This window comes from Rousettus aegyptiacus, unplaced genomic scaffold, assembly GCF_014176215.1.
Source record: "Rousettus aegyptiacus isolate mRouAeg1 unplaced genomic scaffold, mRouAeg1.p scaffold_m13_p_1, whole genome shotgun sequence".
Taxonomy (NCBI): Eukaryota; Metazoa; Chordata; class Mammalia; order Chiroptera; family Pteropodidae; genus Rousettus; species Rousettus aegyptiacus.
The window spans coordinates 127,192,975-127,212,827 of NW_023416284.1; the positions used below are offsets into that span (position 1 = coordinate 127,192,975).

General features: G+C 42.9%; 1 protein-coding gene across 1 annotated transcript in view; it reads left to right on the forward strand.

The window, feature by feature from the left end:
• Positions 1–5,275: 5,275 nt before the first annotated feature.
• The window catches only part of MRAP2 (melanocortin 2 receptor accessory protein 2), a 39,676-nt gene continuing 25,098 nt past the window's right edge, over positions 5,276–19,853 (forward strand). Inside the window, exon 1 of the mRNA XM_016158109.2 lies at positions 5,276–5,359. The gene's annotated coding sequence lies outside the window, so the exon portion shown is untranslated. The remainder of the gene's footprint in view (positions 5,360–19,853) is intronic.

Below are 19,853 nucleotides of genomic sequence, written 5' to 3' on the forward strand. Positions count from 1 at the left end.
TGCCTAAATTTCCCAAAGGATGATTCAGATAATTTATTTTTGCTTCCAGCATTTACTTTGATTTATTTTCTTATTCTATTTGCTGGTATCTTATTTTATCAGTTATTTCCTCTCTCAATTCTGTCTTCAATTTCTCTCTTCCTTCTGGGTCCTTTCTCTCAATCTGTAAGCACATTTAACTCTCTCTTATCTGAAACAAACAAATGAATAAAAACAAAACAAAACAAATGCAGCCTTTCCCTTAACTTTGCATCCCAATCATTTATTCAACCTATGTTCCTGTACCTCCTACGGGCCAGTTATTGCTGCTGATGATGGAGACAGAGCAGTTGCTTCCCTCCAGGAGCTAGTGAGGGAACTCAGATAATAAATATACAAACAACACAAGCTCTACTGCAGCTCTGTTACTCAAGGTTAGGACAGTTGGTGCCTTCATTAAAACATCTTCCATCAGCCCTTTCTATGGGTTGATGTGGCCTTAGTGACAGAGTGTGGGCTGGATTTCAGTCTCCTGGTCCCTTGGCCTTTATAGGCTTACACAAATATCCTCAGCAGTCCCTCTACACACCCCCTCCCCAGCCTCCTTAGAGGAGTAGTCTGAAATAACAGTCTTCCTCCTTAACCAGCAGCAATCTGGTATCCGTTCCCACCACATGACCTCCATGCAGAGGCCAGTGGGTTTTGGTTCTTAATCACGATCTTGGACCTTGAACACCATTTCTCCATGAGGTTCCACCTTCTCTTCTTCACCTCTATTTCTCTAGTTGTCTTCCTGACAGGTTCATGTTCCAAGCTTCCGATATCGGTCAGCCCTCTTCTCTTGTCTTCTCTTCATGTTCCCAGGTCAATCTTACCCATTTCCTCGTCTTCAACCACATATCTCCACTGATGAATCCCAAGTTGTTTTCAGATGGCCATTTTTACATTCCTGAGATCTGCCTCATGGGCATGTGACCAGTGCAGTGGCCCATGCTTATGAGGGCCCTCATTTGAGATTTAATGATCTGTGGTTACCATATTGAACCTCTTAAATATGTTATTTTTTGAATTCTAAATTTCTGTTTTGTAAACCTATTGCTTCGCTAGTGCTGTCATAACAAAATACCATAGACTGGGTGGCTTAAACAACAGAAGTTTACTTTCTCACAGTTTTGGAGACTAGAAGTCCAAGATCAAGGTCCCAGCAGAGTTGGTTTCCTCTGAGTGCCATAGGGAAGGATCTGTTTCAGGTCTCTTTCCTGAACTTGCAGTTGGCTGTCCTCTTGCTGGCTCTTCACATGGTCATCCCTCTGTGCGTGAGTGCCCCCCGTGTCTGTGTCCTAATCTCCTCTTTTTATAAAAACATCAGTCAGATTAGAGTAGGGGTCACCTATATGACCTCATTTAATCTTAATGACCTCTAGAGGTCTTGTCTCTAAATATAGTCACATTATGAGGTACTTGGAGTTAGGAGTTCAACACAGGAATTTGGTGAACACAATTCAGCGTATAATAGTAAGTGAAGTCTGATGGGGCCATGGAGCATGCACTGCGCACTTAGAGTCTTGGCTCACTGTGGTTCCGCTTTCCACTGCCTCTCTGGGAGATGATCTCAGTTGCCAGCTCCCTGCCTCCTGGCCTGCCAGCTGCCCAGTTACCCACTCCTGCCCTCAGAGGGAGCCTGAGTGCAGATGCTTGGAAGGTCGGGATCTAGCCATCCTTGCCCAGGCCTGGCAGCATGACTGCATGTTTGGAGGTGATTTAGCAGGGGCAAGCCTTGTACCCACACCCAGGTATCCAGTGTGTCCTGGCTGATATTGCAATCCCTTGGAGGTTACCTGTGGCCCACGGCTTGGGCAGTGGCCTTGGCAAGGGAAAATATTTCCCACGCCCCAGTCCTGGGTCAGTTAGCACTTTAGAGAATTTGACTAAAGCTGTCAAACCTCTCCTGTGAAAAGTTCACGTTCATGGACATCCATGATTGTATACATTTTCAGGAGGTAATGGACTCCACAAAGCTTATTTATGGGCCCCCTAAGGTTTGGCTCTGCTTACCTTTCCAGCCTCATCTTAATACCACTCTTACTATCCTGCAGCCTTTTTGAATTATCGTAATCTTCTCTGAATGCATCTTTTTCTTTCATTCTTCCATATCGTTGCATATGATCTTTACTCTGTCTACCATTCACTTGTCTTCATTATCATTATATCAAACTACTATATCTCCTTCAGAATTAAAATTACATCCCATCTTCTCAGTGAATCCTTAGTGTCATTTCTACTTTCCCGTCACCTAATATAAAACAAAGTATTCCTTGGGGCTTCTATGCATCTCTTTTATAAGGTATATAACACTGAAGTCTGACTTTTCCTAACTTATCTGTCCCTTTAACTATAGTGAAAGCAGCTTCGAGGGTAAGAACTGTGGGCTTTTATCCAGTTTTGTTGACATACAATTGACATAGACCACCGTAAAAGTTTAATTTGCACAGGATAATAGTTTGACTTACATATATCATAAAATGATGACCACGGTAAGGTTAGTTGGTGTCCATTATTTCACATAGATACAATAAAAAAGGGGGGAAAAAAAGCTTTCCTTGTAAAAAGAACTCAAGACTTGCTCTCCTAACAACTTTCCCATATATCGTACAGTAGCATTAACTACAGTCACCATGCTGTACGTTACATCCCTTAAACTTATTTATCTTACGACTTGAAGTTTGTACCTTTCGACCACCTTCCTCCAATCCCCCAAGAACTGTGTTTTATCATTGCTATTTTCACAGTGGCTGGTGCAGAGCTGAACACAGCAAATATAAATATTTGTTGAACGCTCAAATGAATGCATGCATGAATGAATGATTGAATGAGGAGCTGCATGAGGTTGGGGTGAAAAGCATGCTCTCCGAAGTCAAACAGTCCTGGGTTTAAATCTTGGCTCTATCCTTGACTAGTATTATGACCTTGGGGAAATTGCTCTTAACCCTCACTTTTCCAGTTTCGGAATGGAACAAGTAGAACTTACCTCACAGTAAACAGTTGTCGATTTATATCGACAAACAACTGTGACTACATATAACTCAGTCCTATCAGTAAAATTCTGTGAGCTTGAAAGTTATTTTTGAACGAAAAGCTGAAATTAAGAAACAATGAAGCTGTGTTCTTGTAGATTCATTTATTAACCATAAATACTCATTAAATGTCCACTAGTGTGGAATAAGAGGAGATTATTTTAGAATTAACTCTAAAATGACAGGGGCTATAAGTAAGGTATCAGATTTTGGAGTAGGAGTTTATTTGTAGCTGGGGCAATGAAGCAGGCTTCCTGGAAGAAGAGACATTTGAGATGGCCCTTGAAGGTAAGGCCAGAAGCTATTGCTGGCCCTGGGGGTGGGATGAGGGAATGAATGCAGCCATGGAGAGGCACAGATACTTAGGAGAGAAATGGGAGCTCTGCCACCCTGTTGATATTTCTCCCACTGGGTGCTGCAGTTTCAGCCTCTACAACTGATGGTTAGTGGCCTTTCCACCTAGTACAAGGCGCCCTTGTTCTCTGCCTCACTGGCACTCTGCCCCCAAAAGGCCATCTGCTTGTGACTGCGAAGGCGAAGACTGGCCTGTGTGCACTGCTGCGTTTCAGCAGCAGCAGCTCTGTCGCTCTGCATGTTCTCTCTCTCGCCCCCACCTCTCTTCCTCTCTCTTCCTCTCTCTTGAAATTCCCATGCCCCCATCACCCTTCCTTTTGACAGCCATCAACTTGTTATCTCTATCTATGGGTCTATTTCTGTTTTATGTTGTTTGATCATTTTTATTCTATTCGTTTTAGATTCTACATATAAGTGAAATCATGTGGTGCTTGTCTTTTTCTGTCTCACTTATTTCACTTAGCATAATACCCTCTAGGCTCCTCCGTATTGTCGCGAATGGCAAGCTTTCATTCTGTTCCTTCCTTCCTTCCTTTCTTCCTTCTATTGCTCTGCTCTCTGACCAGCTTTACCACACCCTGCTGACATGCAGTATTGGTTCTACTGCCTTGGTGATGGATTACATTCCCATGAACAGGAATGTGGAATGAAATCAATGTGGAGAATTAGGAAAGGACTAATGAGTTTCATCAAAGATAGTCAAATTTTGTCACCTAGAATTAAACTGCCTGTGAATGAGGCTGAGGAATATGCATACAGCTGTAAAGATGGTTTGCAAAATATTTTATTTTACATGTAATAATGAAACTAGCTTTAAAAAAAAAAATCAATGAATCCGATGTCATTTCCAGGCATCCTTTTCTGGCACCAGGAGACTGAGTTAATCATAAAACTGCAAGCCTGTATGGGTGCTGCTTCTCCTGCATTTCCCCTACTGCAGTGTGGTCTGCTTAAGCTGGGTATCACGCTTCCTGAGATTGAGGGCAAGTTCCTCTGTTTGCCATTATGTGACTGTGCAGTTCATTTAATCTCTTTAAACTACAGTTTCCTCATCTGTGATTGGAAATGGTAATAACACTACCTGATAAAGTAACTGTGAGTTGTAAAAGAAGTGACTCATACGATAAAGAACGTCAGGGCATGGAATACTTTCTCTCCAGATAACTGCGTAACTTGTTGGCTCATCTTAAGTTCTTTACTCAAAAGGTATCACTTTTCTCTACAGCACTTATCGCTAATTTACACACTATATATTTTACCTATATTTATTGCCTGTGTCTTCACTAGAATATAAGCTCCAGGGGGGCCATACCCCTAGTGCCCAGATCAGTGTCTGGTATAAAATATGGACTCAATAAATATTTACTGGGTGTGAGGAATGAGCCACATCTGGTAACCTGAAACTACTCCCAGCCCAGTCCTATTCTTTGGGGGCCCTGTTAGGACAGGCATTTGACTTACTGTTGGCATCTGTATGTACCAGGCAGCAGGAGGAGGTACTCAAATTGAGGTAGTAATTTAAACAGCGTGTGATGGAGGCTCCAGCCTGACTGAACTTGAACTCAATGCTAATTTTTTTTCATAAATCTCACTCATGCTGCCCCACTCCTGTGTAATTAAAACTTGGCCCGAGGGACCCACTGCAGAGCTTGGGGAAGGGGTGGTATAAAGAATATTCTCATATTCCTGTTCCCTTTCCTCCTGACAGGGTCTTACCCACACTGAGAGTGGAGGGCAGCGTTATCAGAAGACGGTTCTGCAAAGCTCCCTTCCGTCCTCGAGCCGGGGAGGCGGCCCCTGCACCCCGCGCCGCCCCTGGTCGGGAGCGCGCGTCCCCGCCCAGAGCACCGCAGCGCCGGGAACGACTGGCCCAGACCCGGGCTACCAGAGGAGGCAGCGCCGGCCGACGGTGCTCAGAGCAGCGGCGCCTGTGGGCCGAGGCGGACCAGCCGGTAACCGCGAGCGGGAGGGGGCGCCCAGGGGCGCGCAAAGCCAGGGCGCAGGGTGCATGAGGTCCCGCTGAAGGCAGTCGGGCTCTATTGGGTTTGGGGTGGTTTTAGTTTGGGATTTTGTTCGGGGGAGGGAAGGATGGGAGTGGGATGAAGATAACTGGGGTTTGAGGGTGCCCAGGGGAAGAGTGGGGTCTCCGTGGAGAGCAGCCAAGTTTAAAACCTTTCTTTGAGCCGGGCGATGTGTTTCCCGCCGGTGGGCGTTGAAAAAGACTGGAGGCAGCGGCGCTAGGGACTTGGGTGGGTTTCCTCCTCTCTGCTGAGGAGGGTCGGGTCACGCCTGAAGGTGAGAAAACTTTCCATGCTCTGCCCGCTTGCCCCTTTGTGTCCTGCAACTGAGACACCCTTTCAGTGCGGGGTCCCTGCGGGTCAAGGCGAAATGAACGCGCTGTTCTCTGACCCCGGGTGCGTGTCCCTGAGTGGGCAGGGTTCTCAGAATGAACCCTGCTTGACAGTGAATTCATTTTGTTTGTACTGGGAAGCCTCCGTCCCGCTCATTTTGCTGATTAGAGGGAAATATTGGGTTTGTTTTTCTCCCTTTTGCATCCTTTCCTCGTAATTAGTTAAGGAAGACAAAGAATCGCCTCATTAGAGACTTGTTTTAAGGTTTTGTGGTTTCCGCAGCAGTTTAGATGAATCGAGGAATCTGTTATTACCCTGGATTTAATCTGACGACATCATAACACTCCATGGTCTTCTGAAAGCAAAGGGAGCTTGGGGGAAGTGTCTGTGCTATTCCAGGGAATAGAAGGGAACGCCCATAAATAAATTCTTTAGAAAATCGCAAAGGTATTTCCAATCGCAGCAGTATTTCCAATTTATACGTGAAGAAAATTAGGTCGAGATATTAAAGAAAATTTCCAGCTGAATCCCCCAGTTAATAGTGGTGAGTAGGGGTCTGGAAACTAGAACTGTGAGTCTAGTATCCCTTAGGTGCATCGCACGGGACACATCACCGGGAAAGCAGGAAGGTGGTCTGGGCCTGCAGGGGTAAAGTCCAGAAGGCAAGAGGCCACCGTGAGCTGTAGTGCCCACAATGGAGGAGTTCTGTTCTGATCAGCAAGATAATTCAATGTTTACAGAAGATGAGGTGATACTAACAGGTGACAGAAGACAGAGTTGCTCCTAAGTCTACTTCTTTCTTTTCAAAATAGGAAGGCCAGCCCAAACCGCTTTAACAGGGCTTGGAAGACTGGAACTGGTCTGGGTTGTTCAAGGCCCAAATAACAGACATCTAGAGCATGAAAGCATTAGCAGTAACCTTTGAGCAGGCTTGAGAGACAAGAGCAGAGCCAGGAGTCTTTTCAAAAGAGGGGAACATTAAATCCTGGCAGCATTCCAAAATAAATGATTGAAGATAGCTAGAGATCACCTTAGAAGAAATTCGCGAAGACAATTTATGCCAAACGAATTTATTTCTCTTTTCTAGCAAACTACTGGTCTGTAGATTGGGGCATGCCAAATCTATTGTTTTTCAAATGTGTGTTATGATTCATTAGGGTAATGATAGCAGTGTAGTGAGTTGCATCAGCACTTTTAAAACAAAATCAGTAGAAGGGGTAGAAGGGAAGAGAAGGCATCTGAGTTCATTGTCTGTGCCAGACTAAGTATTGTTTTGTGAAGTGTGTGTGTGTGTGTGTGTGTGTGTGTGTGTGTGTGTTGTTTTGCATTGTTTATCCTGCTGCTTCTGCTTGGGCATGCATACCTATCCCTGGCTGCCTTCATTTGCTCTTCCAGGCTAACCCCACTCTGCTCAGAGTAGGGATCACTTTTTTCCTTGCAGATTATTTCATCAGCACCTTCTGGAAAATATAGCCTCCCCTCCTCATTTTCCTAGGCCCCAGATGTTGAGGTATTTTGCCTACCAGAATTCATCTCCAAATCCTTTATTGTTGACCTTTTAATGTCTTGGTTTGACAGCATCTTGGATAGTTTTTTCTAATGTATAGTCCCCATTGGTCCTTACGGCTAGATGGGTATTGCTATTTACATTTCACAAATGATGGTTCCCAAAGTTAGGGACCTACAAAGAATTCAGTCACTGACCTCCTTCCTGATCGTGGATAATCTAAAGCTTGTCCTACCTTTGCAGAGGCATTTGACAAAGTTTTATACTGTTCCCAAGGATAAGGTGGGATTGAAAAGTAGATATAAACCAAAGCTCTGTCCCTGTCCTCCGTGGTATCACTCATCAGGAGAAAGATGGGACATTCATCAGAGAGGCAGCAACTACAAAGCTGGGAGGATACTCTATGAGACCCATTTTTATATGGACGAGAGATACTAATATTAGAATGTTGAGCTCGTAGTGGGGTTGAAGGTCTAGATCTGCATTTAGGTTCAAAGAGTAAATATAAAAAGTAAAGGATGGAGTGGCCCCTCTGAGCAGCACTTTATGTGAGAGAAAAAAAATGGAGGTTTCAATGGCACACCAAGTTTTCATGGAACCATAGCGTGAAGTTGCTGCTCCACAGCAAACTTGGGTTGTATTGATTAGGACAGGCATTTTTAAATAGATATTTGTATGGAGCTTATTATGCGGCAGGCATGGTTATGCTTGTTTCACAATTTTATCTCAGTCCCTGTAATAACCCCATGTGTAGTGAATGTAATTATCACCATTCCCATTTCTCAGATGAAAAGGCTGAGGCACAGAGGGATTAAGTAATTTTCCTGAGATTACATAACCAATAAGCAGTAGAGCTACAAATACAACCTGAGCCCTTCAACCACTATGACATTTGGGTCAAAGGAGCCCAGGTCCATTCAGTGTGTCATTCTGGGTTGCCCCTTTGTAGAGGACAGAGACCAACTACAAAATGTCCTGAGGAAGGTGACCCAGATGACAAGGTTCTGAATAACAAGTCATATGAGAAACAGGAAGCATTTAACCTGGCAAAAAAGAGCCTTGGCCAGCTATGATGTCAGTCCTCAGATACCTCAGGAAGGGAAGTGGGCTTGGTACCAGAGGAAGATCAAACCAAAGCTGGGTGGTCTTCTGTCAGGAGTGAGGAGAGGAATCTATGCTGGGTGAGGAGGGTGTTGAATTTTGTGTCTCTAAATGCCCCTTTCAGTGTTCAAATTCCTTAATTTTATTAGATATTTAACAGTAAAATGAACTTAAAAACAATTGGAAATTAACGGTCTATTCTAAACACTTATGTGTGTGTATTAAATAGAGTATTAAAGTTTTGACTGAGACGAACATTCTTAGAAAATTGCCAGACCAACCACAAAGAAGAAAATTTCATAAAGATGTTTGAGGACTTTCCCATAACTCATGAAACACTGATCACTTCAAGAATGTAAAGCTTGAGAGCGGAGACTTTGTTAAAGAGATTTCTTTGAAGGGATGTACTGGCATTTCCTTTGTCCTAAACCTAGTTCGGGAGCCTTTTGGGGAACCATTAGTTGAGCCATACATGTGTTTCCTGCCTTGGGACTACAGGATCACCCACTTTTCCAGAGTTTGTCACAGTAAAGGATGGCAGAGGATGTCCTGAGGACTAGATGGGGCCATGTGGGCAACAGGGCTGGCCAGGGCCACTCTAAATTTAGCCCAAGAGTGAGAGCACAGCAGCAGCTAGAGTTCCCAGAAATCCAGAGGCTAATGTAGGAGTAAGCAGTCAGTTGAAGGAAAGGAATATCAGTGAAGCACCCACACAGGGTGTTTAAAGAGAATTAAGACAGTTCCATCTTCTTGCTTTGATCTTGAAGGAGTAAGAAACTGTTTGACAGTTGAACATAAGCTGGAAAAAGAGAAAAGAGACCAACCCCCCCCATCCTACCCCACGCCCAATCCCTGTAGGACCCCAGCATGCAGCAGGACCTAGCCACCCCCTCACCCCCCCACCCCACCCCGCGCCCAATCCCTGTAGGACCCCAGCATGCAGCAGGACCTAGCCAGCCTAGGGCAGGAGATTTAGTGTTATAACCAGGCTGGAGTTTCTTTTGTTTCAAGACTGCATGTGTTCATTCTTCTGAGATTTAGAAGTGGTTGCTTGAGCAGAAAAGTCTGGGACTGCTCACAAGTTCATCTGAGGCAGAGGGAATGAATCTGCTGAATGCTTTTTAAGAGGCAGTGGAAGAGAAAAATAAAATTATTTGATCAGGTCCCACAAGTTGTGCCAGTTCAGCATATGGCTTATCTATGATTTGGTTGAAATAGTAAAGAGTAGCAGTCTGTTTGCTTGATGTTACATGAACTTCAGACAATGGAAGAAGAATTTGAGGTAGGAGCATTGAGAAAAGGGAAGGAAATACTTGCTGGGAATGCAGGGAGTCAGGCTTCAGAAAACTGGCTCACCATATGAAAACACAATAAACACTGGAAAGAAAATAACGCATCAAATTACCAGGGTTCTCAAGTGCACATGAACTTGTTCATGGTTGAAAACTTCTTACACAATTATCATATTTTTCCAAAGTCATGACTTATCTTCAGTCATTCCCATAGCAAACAATCAGGGAAAAAATTATTTTTTCTTAGAGAATCAAGCTTATGGGACATGTTCAAGGTTTTATTATTTTGAAGACCAGCTTTAAGACAGGATAATCATGTTATTTCTGGCTTATTTCAGGGTGCAAAGTGATTTTTTTTTCTTGACTGGAGTGCAAGAAGTGCTTAATCCTGTTGGAAAGAGGGAAGTATGCGTTTTTGCTTTTCCTTTTTTGTGAACGTGATTCTTCATTATGATGCTGCTGAGATGTGAAGTAAAAAAGCAGAAACTGAGAATCAATGGTGCTAAGATTAGGAATGTTAAAGTCTGGGTTTAATTGTTGCTTGTGTTTGTGTTACCAAGATCTATGCAATATTTGCCTGACTAGAGAACATTGCTAAGATTCATAATGCTGAAAGGAAAAATAACTTACCAGCTTCAACTAATTAGTCTCCTCAAAGGTGCATTTGTTTTTCCGGTGCATGTCCTTGGTAACAGAAAAAGCAACAGTCAAAAGCAAAGGCAGAACAGGCTGAGGGAGCAGTTTCTGACAGGTTGGCTCTGAAGTTGCCTGGTTGATGAAGGAATAAAAATTAGGAGATGAGCAAGGATGTGTGGTTGTAAACATCACCTGTCTTTCTGTACATCTTTGTATAGATTTTCCCAGAAAGTATAATTCTATCTTGGTAAAAAAGAATAAAAAGAAACATTTAAGATAAAGATCTGAAAACCATGTCATGTAAACCTACATATATTCCTACCAAAGTTTTTTTGTTTTTTTTTTGTTTGTTTTTTTTTGTTTTGTTTTTTTTTTTTAAAGTTTCCACTAAATTACCTCAACAGGAGAAGAGAGTTAACCCATATTTCTGGGAGTCGAAAGCAGTGGTCAAGGCTTCCAGAAGCAAGTGTATGTTTATCTTGAACATTTGTTTGGTATTTGCAATTCGCTCTGTAACATTATCTGTACTTGTTTAATACAAAAGTAACTCTCCAAGTTTTCTCTTAAAATTGATGCTCCAGGAGCACCAGGTATACCTGAGGCTCTGAGGTTTATTTGGCATCCTGCATCTCAGGCAAGCAAATGGAGAACCTGATTTCTGCCCCTTACTTTACCAGGACCTCTCTGGCTCTCTTCTGGCTGGTCCCCTCTGTGCAAGTTGAAGGGACTCCGGGGGACCTGGAGCCTGACTGCATTTGCTCTACCAGGCTCTGGTTTTCTTGTAATTGGGGCTTGTACTAAGGTGGCTGTGAGTGAGGTAGGTGGAGACTGGAAAGGACACCTCCCCTAGTTGAAGAATCCCAGACCCAGGAGCATAAAATGATCATTAGAAAGTGTCTCTTGCTGCTCTGTTTCTGCCTCTTAAATAAACCACCGTATTGGTTTAAATTTCTTTTTCTGTAGAACAGAGATGGAAATACCTAGTTTCTCTCTCTCTCTCTCTCTTTTTTTTTTTTTTTTCTGGTTGTCAAAAGAATGATTTCACTCAGGGCTGTAAAGAACAGTGTGTACTGCTTGGAGACAGATACCATGAGCAAAACTACAAAGTAGCTTATTTGCCAAATCATCCTTGAATCTAAGTGATCCAAGAGACCTCCGATCTCACTCTCCTGAGTCTTATTGTCCCATGTGCTTCAAAAAATTCCACTAATTAAAATGGAAAGGGTGGTGGTTTCCCTAGTACCATTAAAATGTTAATTCACCTGGCCTTGATGTTTTATAAAGCAGCTATGTAAATTCATAGGAAGTTTCAGTGAGAGGCCAAGTCTGATCCTCAGGGAGTCTGATTTATACTCTCTCCTTATTACAGTGAGAGATTCAAGTCATACATGTGATGGAATTTGAGGGAAGGAGAGAGTCGTCTGGGCCCAGTAATTGGACAGGCCTCTGGCAGTGGGGTAAAGGGAACTGAGCCCTACCTTCAGAGAGGTGGGACCCTGGAGAGGCGGGCGATGGCAGTCCAGGCTGGCAGGTGGTATTAGAGTGAGCAAGGACTCAGGGGACCATCGTTGAGGGTCCCTCCCAGCTTCCTGTGCCATAGGAGCCCTCCTTTTCTCAATGAGCCTTTGTACCTGTTGTCTGTTTGTGTGGTCAGGTTTTTGTCTGGCTCCTTAACTTGTGCATGTGTGTATTTGAGAGGATGAATTTCAAGGGGGGAAAGAGAGGATGGTTCTAAATATGAGCCTGAATTCTTTGAGGTTATAGGTCTTGACTTTTCAACCTCTGCTAAGTCTTTTATAGTCAAGCTCATAGTGTTTAGAATATTTTTTTGTTGGGCTGAATGGATTCATACTAATTTTAGCATGTTCAAAATTAGTGCTCTTTCTCCTTGAAGGACATGCTGATGAGAATATAATAAATGTTTTTATTGAAGGTGGCATATACTGGAATAGATTAAATAGTATTTTGAAAATGATTTTTGTTACAAAAATATAATTGTTGTTTAGTTACAGTAATAATGATTGGTATAAAGTAAGTCATTTTTTAGTGGACTTTCTAAGAGTTTATATCATTAATCAAAGAGAACATTGTTTTTTTTAAAAAATTAATCTCAGCAGCTATATTAGTTTTGCAGCACTTCCATAATAAAATACCAAAGATTGAGTGGCTTAAGCAACTGAAAATTATTTTCTCATTATTCTGGACACTGGAAGTCCAAGATCAAGGTGTCAGCAGAGTTGGTTTTCTCTGAGGGCCAAGCGAAGGATCTGTTCCAGGTCTCTCTCCTGAACTTGAAGTTGGCTGTCCTCTTGCTGCCTCTTCATAGGATTGTCCTTTGTGCAGAAGTACCCCGAAGTCTCTCTCTGTAACTTATCATCTCTTCTAATAAGGACACCAGTCAGGATGGATTAGGTCCCACCCTAAAGACCTCATTTTAACATTATCACCTCTGTGAAGACTCTGTCTCCAAATATAGTCATATTCTAAGGTACTGGGATTAGCACTTCACAATATGAATTTTTGGAGACACAGTATCCATATTGCACTATGTATAAACGCACACACAGACATATAAATTTATGCAAACGAATATAATTTTTACAAATAGACACATACCATTGAGTTTGTGACTCAAGTGGAAAGCAACCTGGCATTTTTTTAAGTTATAGAATCAGAGATCTGGAAGGGAATTTCACTGTGTCCCTTTCAGTTCTTTTCCTTTGCTTTCAGAGAGAGTGAATGTGCAAGCCTTTCAGGTAGCTCTCGTGTAAGTGCGGTGGACAGAGGCACTGTAATGCAGACCCACATGGAAGCACCTGCTTGCTGTGAAAATGTCGACGTCAGACTGCCAGCTCTCCTTTTTTTTGCAGAAGACTGTCATTATTGTGAGATTATATTTCCCCATTTTAAATGAATTTTTTGTCTGCAGAATGGTAATTATTAATGATAGTTGTTTTTTTCTTTTTTTTAAATTCCTTATTTGGCAAAATAAAAATGCCAGCAGCTCTATTTGTGTTCTAGGTCTGTGTAGTCTAGCCGATCCCCAGAAGACATTCCCCGGAGGCTGGAGCCAGTTTTATGAGATTATCATGCTTCCTCTCTGTCATCAGGAAGCAACTAACTAAATGTAATCTGTGAGAAGGCCCTGGATGTTCTTGCAATGATAGCTTGCAATGGACTTCCGCTGAAATGAAGTGGGCTAGTGACAGGGACAACGGAAGGTGAAGCTTTTTGAAAGGAGAGTTTGGGAAGCAGTCAGTGTATTTCCGGGCCTGGTCAGGGTGACAGGACCATGGCTGGCACGGCGCAGATATTCTCTCAGCTGCTCAGGGCTCTCCTGATTTGGAGAACGGTGGTTCCTCGCAGCCTGGACAGAGTATTCTGTTTCCACGGAAAGGAATCACCGGAAGAGCTCTTGAAAAGAGCAAAGGCGGCCTCTCGAAGGTTGGCGGTGGAGGAAGGACCCACACGAGGAGGAGGGGTGCCCGGGTGTCTCAGCACCATCTTTTGTGCCCTGGGTGATCTTTTGCTTCTGGGACCTCTCGATTACCCTTCCCCCAAGCACATTGGTCGGAGAGCACTGATTTTTATTATTTTCATATTTAAAACAATTTTAGAAAAAATTTTTATTTTGGAAAATATACGTAGCATAAAGTTTACCATTTTTAAGTGTACAACTCAGTGGCATTAAATCCATTCGTGTTGTCATGCAACCATCACTGCTATCCATCTCCAGAGCCTTTTAACATACCGCACTGAAACTCTGTATCCGTTAAACAATGACTCCCCATTACCCCTCTCCCCTGGCCCTTGGCAACCACCATTTTACTTTCTGTTTCTATGAATCTGAATAGTCTAGGTACCTCGTATAAGTGGATTCATGTAAGATTTGTCCTTGCATGACTGACTTATTTCACTTAGCATGATGTTTTGAAGGTTCATCCATGTTGTAGCATATGTTAGAATTTCCTTCCTTTTAAAGACTGCATAGTGTTCCGTTGCATGTACATACTACATTTTGTTTATCCATTCATTTGCCAGTGTACCTTTGGATTGTTTCCACCTTTCGGTTATTGTTCCCACCTTTTGGAATATTGCTGCTGTAGATACTTTTATGCAAATATTGTTGGAGTCTTGCTTTTGATTCTTTTGGGTATACACCCAGAGATGGAATTGCTGGATCCTAAGGTATTCCATGTTTAAATTTTTGAGGAACTGTTATACTGTCTCTCATAGCAGCTACACCATTTTACATTCCCGCCAGCAACACACAAAGGTTCTAATTTGTCTACATTTTTGCTAACACTTATTATTTTTTTCTTTTTTAAAAAAATAATAATAATAGCATCCTAATGGGTGTGAAGTGGTATCTCATTATGAAGCACTGCCTTTTGATAGTTGGTTCTTGACTTGACCCTAGTACTTTTAAATATACTTTTACTGAAGGCTCAGGAATGGAACAAAAATAAACAGACTGTACTGGGAACATAGAAAACTTAACTATAATAGAGCGGTCTACTTGGGATTCCTCTGGCATCTTCAACATGCCTAGAGTTATTTGAAGTCCAGACCAAGAAAAGCAAGGTCCAGAAGAAGGCAGGTGTTAACCTATGGCACTTATGTGGTGGGGATCCCAACCTCACGATGGGAATGACTTCGATTTGTGGCTCTGATGGAACACCTGTGCTGGGATACAAGACAAACATTGTAGCATCCAACACATGTGGAGTGGGGTAGAGGAGAAGGGTCCTGCTTCATTGTTTAATTACTTTGTCCTAATTCCACATTCACTAGCTATTCTGATCTTAAATTTTGTTCTCCAGACTGTGTAAAATATGTGCTCTGGTATGCTTGGCCATTTTATTCCTTATTGTAATTCAATAAATTGACGCTCTGGTTGTAAATCATTCTGCCAGGCTTGGTCAGTGTGACTCAGTTCACAAAGGCTTTCTCATTCATGGAGGACTGTGAAAACTCAGCTTCCTAAATCTGCAGAGCTAGGGACGAGGTGCAGTCACTGGGGGCAGTATACCCACCATCCCCACACATATCTCAGAGCCATGCCTTGTCTCTTCTCCGGAAATCCTGTCCAGACAGAGGCTTTACAGCTTCTTTTTGGGGTGTTTTTGCCCTGTGTGGGCATGGTGTTCTTTTCAATGTCCAATCAAAGTCTCTGTTAGAATGGGAGAGCTCTGCTCTTAGGTTCAGGGTCGATAACGAGTGATAGAAGATAATTCTGTGGCTTTTCCACATCATGAGAAATTGATTCAACACACATTTTTTGCATGTCTGCTAGGAGCCAGGCCTTGTGAGGGTTGCTGGAGATACAGCAGTGAACAAGTAGGGGAGACCTTGATGGTACTTACAGAAGAGGGGCAGGAGGAAAGAGAAGACTATAGAGACTTGATCTGTGCAGTCCTATCATAGCCCGTACTCTGGTGTATTGCAAAGATCTCTTACTGTCTGGAAACATTTCCAAAGGGCTCAAAGACAGTCATTGTGTCCCAGCACCTAGTAGTTCATGCAAGAAGCATTTGCTGCACTGAACCAAGGGTGTATGGCAGAGCCAGGAAATGCTAACTTTAAACATTTCTAGCCTATTTACTACTGTGTAGGTGCCCAGAGCATAAGTGGAGAAAGTGGATTTGGGAGTCTAAACCCCTTATCGTCTTTGTGGCACCAGCTCAAAGTGGAGAAGGATGCCCGCTCATTAATTATCTCTCCATTTCAGGTGTTGGATGGACATCTAGCTTCGCAAAGTATTAAATCCCTTTTCGGGTTTTGGGAGTTGTCTTTCTATTGATGTCGATTTTGATTTTAAGACAGAGAAAATCTTCAGGCTTAGAAACATGTCTTGTTGCATGTTTTGCACCTAGAAACAAATTGCTCTTGTGCAGTGAAGTGGGAACAGATAGGAAACTATACCCAGAAGTGCTCAGCCAGCTGTCAGTCACCACATTTTTGAGACCTGCTGGGTTACTGAGTACTTTCTAGGAAATATCGGGGAATAGCATAACACTTGGTAATGTAGAGATATTTGGAAAGTATGACCATTTCAGAAGAGAGGAGGAACCTAGTGTATGTGTAGCCAGGGTATCAAACTTTAAAAGTAAGATGCATACTCAACTCAAAAGAGAGTAGCCAGGAGGAGGAGAAGATGCTGGGGTCCTGGAAGCATGACCTCTTTAATTGGAGGAAATAAAACTCCACACCCCTTGAAAGGAGTTGCTGACTTAAAATGAATTCACAGAAGGGGAATCTGCAAACCTGAGAATTAAAGTGACAAGTGCAAGTAGAAGGTGGTGATTCACATGGAACCTATAAAAAGGAGAAGTAAGCTAGAAAAGACGATTATGTCACCATTTTTTAAGCACTGCCCTGGAAAGACTGCAGAGGCTCTGATTTTAGAGTTCTTTGGTTCTTTGGTTCATGGTTTTTGCTGGGATGTGTTGCCCTATAGAAATGTTTTTGGAACATCCACTTGGCTGTGATCAAACCATGAGCCCAACTCATACCCTCGCAGTTTCTCATTTGAGCTCTGTGTTGTCCTACCCAACCTAGATGCGGATAAGCTGGGTGCACCGTCAGTTCTGATTTGGGTGCCTGGTCAGATCTCTGTGCAATGAGGGAATTAAACTTCTAAAGCTGTGATTCTGAAGTTCCAACCTTGGGCTTTTCATCCACCAGAGTGTGTCCTGGCAGGACTTCACCTTTGTTTTCTCAAATGTCTTTGCTGGAGAGAGATTGGGTGATGGGTCATGAGAGTGACTTTTCTGTGTTGTGCTAGGGACAGTTGTTCCTAGAAATAGGAGGAAGAAAGACATAAGAATATGTAATGAGACCTTTATGCCCCAAGCCTGAGTGCAGGTTGGTATGCTGGGTGGCAGGCTCACTTTCAGAGTTTGCAGATTGTGGAGAAAGGAATCACTGCACTTGGGAATTTCTATCTCAAATCTGAGTTGATCATTAGGTGCTCCTCTGTACAAGCTGGTCACTTAGAGTCTTGGCATCTGTGCTATTGGCCAGCAGCTTCTGGAGTGCCTTTTTTGGCTGTGCATGTGTGTATATAATCATTTTTAAGGATTTAGAGGCATTTTTTTGGTTCTTTTCGTAATGTGCTAGTCCTGTGCCCAAGTTGACAGTCATGTGGAAAATTTATCCGCTGATTTTTACCCCTTAACATAAAATAAAAGTTGTCTAGTTCCAAGAACACAGTCCCCTTGGTGTGTATACCCATCATAACCCACCAAAGATGTCGACGAAGAGTCTTTATTCACTCTGCAGAACGTTCCATGTCCCAGGACATCTCCCTAACACTGGAGGTGAAGAGAATGCTTGACCTGTCTTTAAGAAGGAAAGAGAGTGCCCAGGAGTGATGTGGGAGCCTGAGTTGGAGGAGGAAAGTTTGGATGGTAGGAAGAAGAGATGAACGCATTAGAATGTGGATGGGAGAAGGGGTGATGTTTAGACAGCTGTGAAAGGTGTCTGGGGCCTGCTAATGATGCTTTTTCTTTTTGGATTTGAGATATCTTTACCCCCTCTCCCCCTGTAAGCCGGCCTAAACTACTCAATGTACAGGTAAACTTTTCAGGTCTGGCTTTGAGGCGTGGTCATAAATTTTCATTGTTGGCAAGGGTGCTTTCAGCTGCTCTAAAAGAGCAATATGTCTCTTAATGCTGCTCTAGGAAGCTTGGTTAGGATGTTTCTTCTGGAAGAAGTTATTTTTGATGATGTTGATATCATGAAGAAATCCAACATTAAGAAAGTCTGGGGGTGGGGGCGGGAAGGTGCTCAGGAGCAGCAGAGGCTCAGAAGGCAGCTGTTCCTCCAAGCACTGCGTTTCCTGTTCTCTGTGTTTAGGAGGGAGCAGCTGCTTGCTTAGTGCCTCCACCCCCTACCCCCACCCGTGAGTAAGCCAGTGCCAGACAGCCACTCCCTCCCTGCCAGTTATGACCCAGACGGTCCTCGCTGTGATGAGAATATCAGACTCTGGGGGCTGCTATCCAGACATGCTGGCATTTGCCAAAAGGTGAACCAGTGACAGCTTATGTTACTGCAAAAGCTCAGAGAGAGGCAACCTAGGTCTTCGATAATGGATGTTATATAAAATACTGCCTTCCTATGGCCTTCTGCTTATTGTTTGTCATTGGGCATTTGATGGCCCAAACCGATGAATTTGAGACTTGTATGAAAAAGTATTGCCTATTGGACTTTTTCAAGGGTGCCAGGTGACTACTTTAAAGGAGAGTCCAGAGAGTCTATCCTCCAAACCTATCTTTGGGAGTTAAGAACTGAGAAGAAAAAGCAGTGGAAACAAAAGCTCCCCTTTTCTCTGGAGATTATCAAAATGGTGGCTGCTCTGGAAGAGACTGTCCACCATTTCATTCTGCTTCGCTGGAGAGCCTCCAATAGGCTGGCTCTGTGATTCACTTACTCTTGTCTCCAGGTATTTGTCAGGGCTTTTCTCCTCTCTTAAAGGACAGCCTTTCCACTTTCAGGGCCTTTGTCCACGTGACTTTCATTATCTGTTGGTCTCTATCTATCCTAAATGGTTTGTTTTGATGAACAGGAATGACATAAGAGGGAGTAAAGGAACGGATGGAAAAGCACTTTTCTATGGTAGGTAAGTGGCTGATATTCCTTGATATCTGACTCTTTTAGAGATGTATTTTATTTGCTAGTTGTTGGCCAGCCCTCTGAAGTGCCATTGATGCTTCTTTCTGACCCGAGGGAATAGCAGGAACACCTGCGGGTCTGGCGGGCCTGGGCGCCCACAGGTGGGGGCCACCGCTGTGCACAGGTGTGGAGAAGAGCATAGCTGTGCGGGGAGCTGCTTGGACAGACCATGAAAGACACTCCCCCAGCTGTATTTTCTTCATTGTTTTATGTACTTTTTGCTATTTTTCTGTTAACCATTCTAACACTGAATGAAGCCTCGCGGTTCCCTCCGTTCTGCTTATCACATTGTCTGTAATGCTGAATTGTAATAAAAATGATATGATCAAACCAGATTTCATCTTATTTCCCTTAGAGAGAGAGAGGAGAGAAAGGAGAGGTGTTATTACCATATCTTTGACTTGATAGAACAGCACGAATCCCACGGTGTACATGCTTCTCATTATAACTTTTAAACCATCTAAACGAATGCCTTTGAGTTACTTTTATTATAATTTTATTCATTTGTCTGGAGCACATAGATCAATTAATTACATGGTAAATTTGATAGGAATTGGCTGACAGGAGTGTCGGTGATAGCTAAAGAACAAACCTAAGCTTTTCTCTTCCAGACTAGCGTTTCTTAGCTAGTAATAATAGCACTATTATTTATTCATCTTAGCCTGGGTTCTGGCCACTTCATTTTATGCAACATCACATTTAATCTACTTACAGTTCATGCAACATCAAAGCAATTCCATGTAGCAGGTACCGATATCATCTTCATTTTTCTGATGTGAAAACTGAAGCTCAGATCTTTTCTTTTTTTCATGGCTCTAGAGGAGGGCTTGGCAAACTCTTTCTATAAAGACTAGAAAGTAAATATAATAATCTTCAGGCCGTG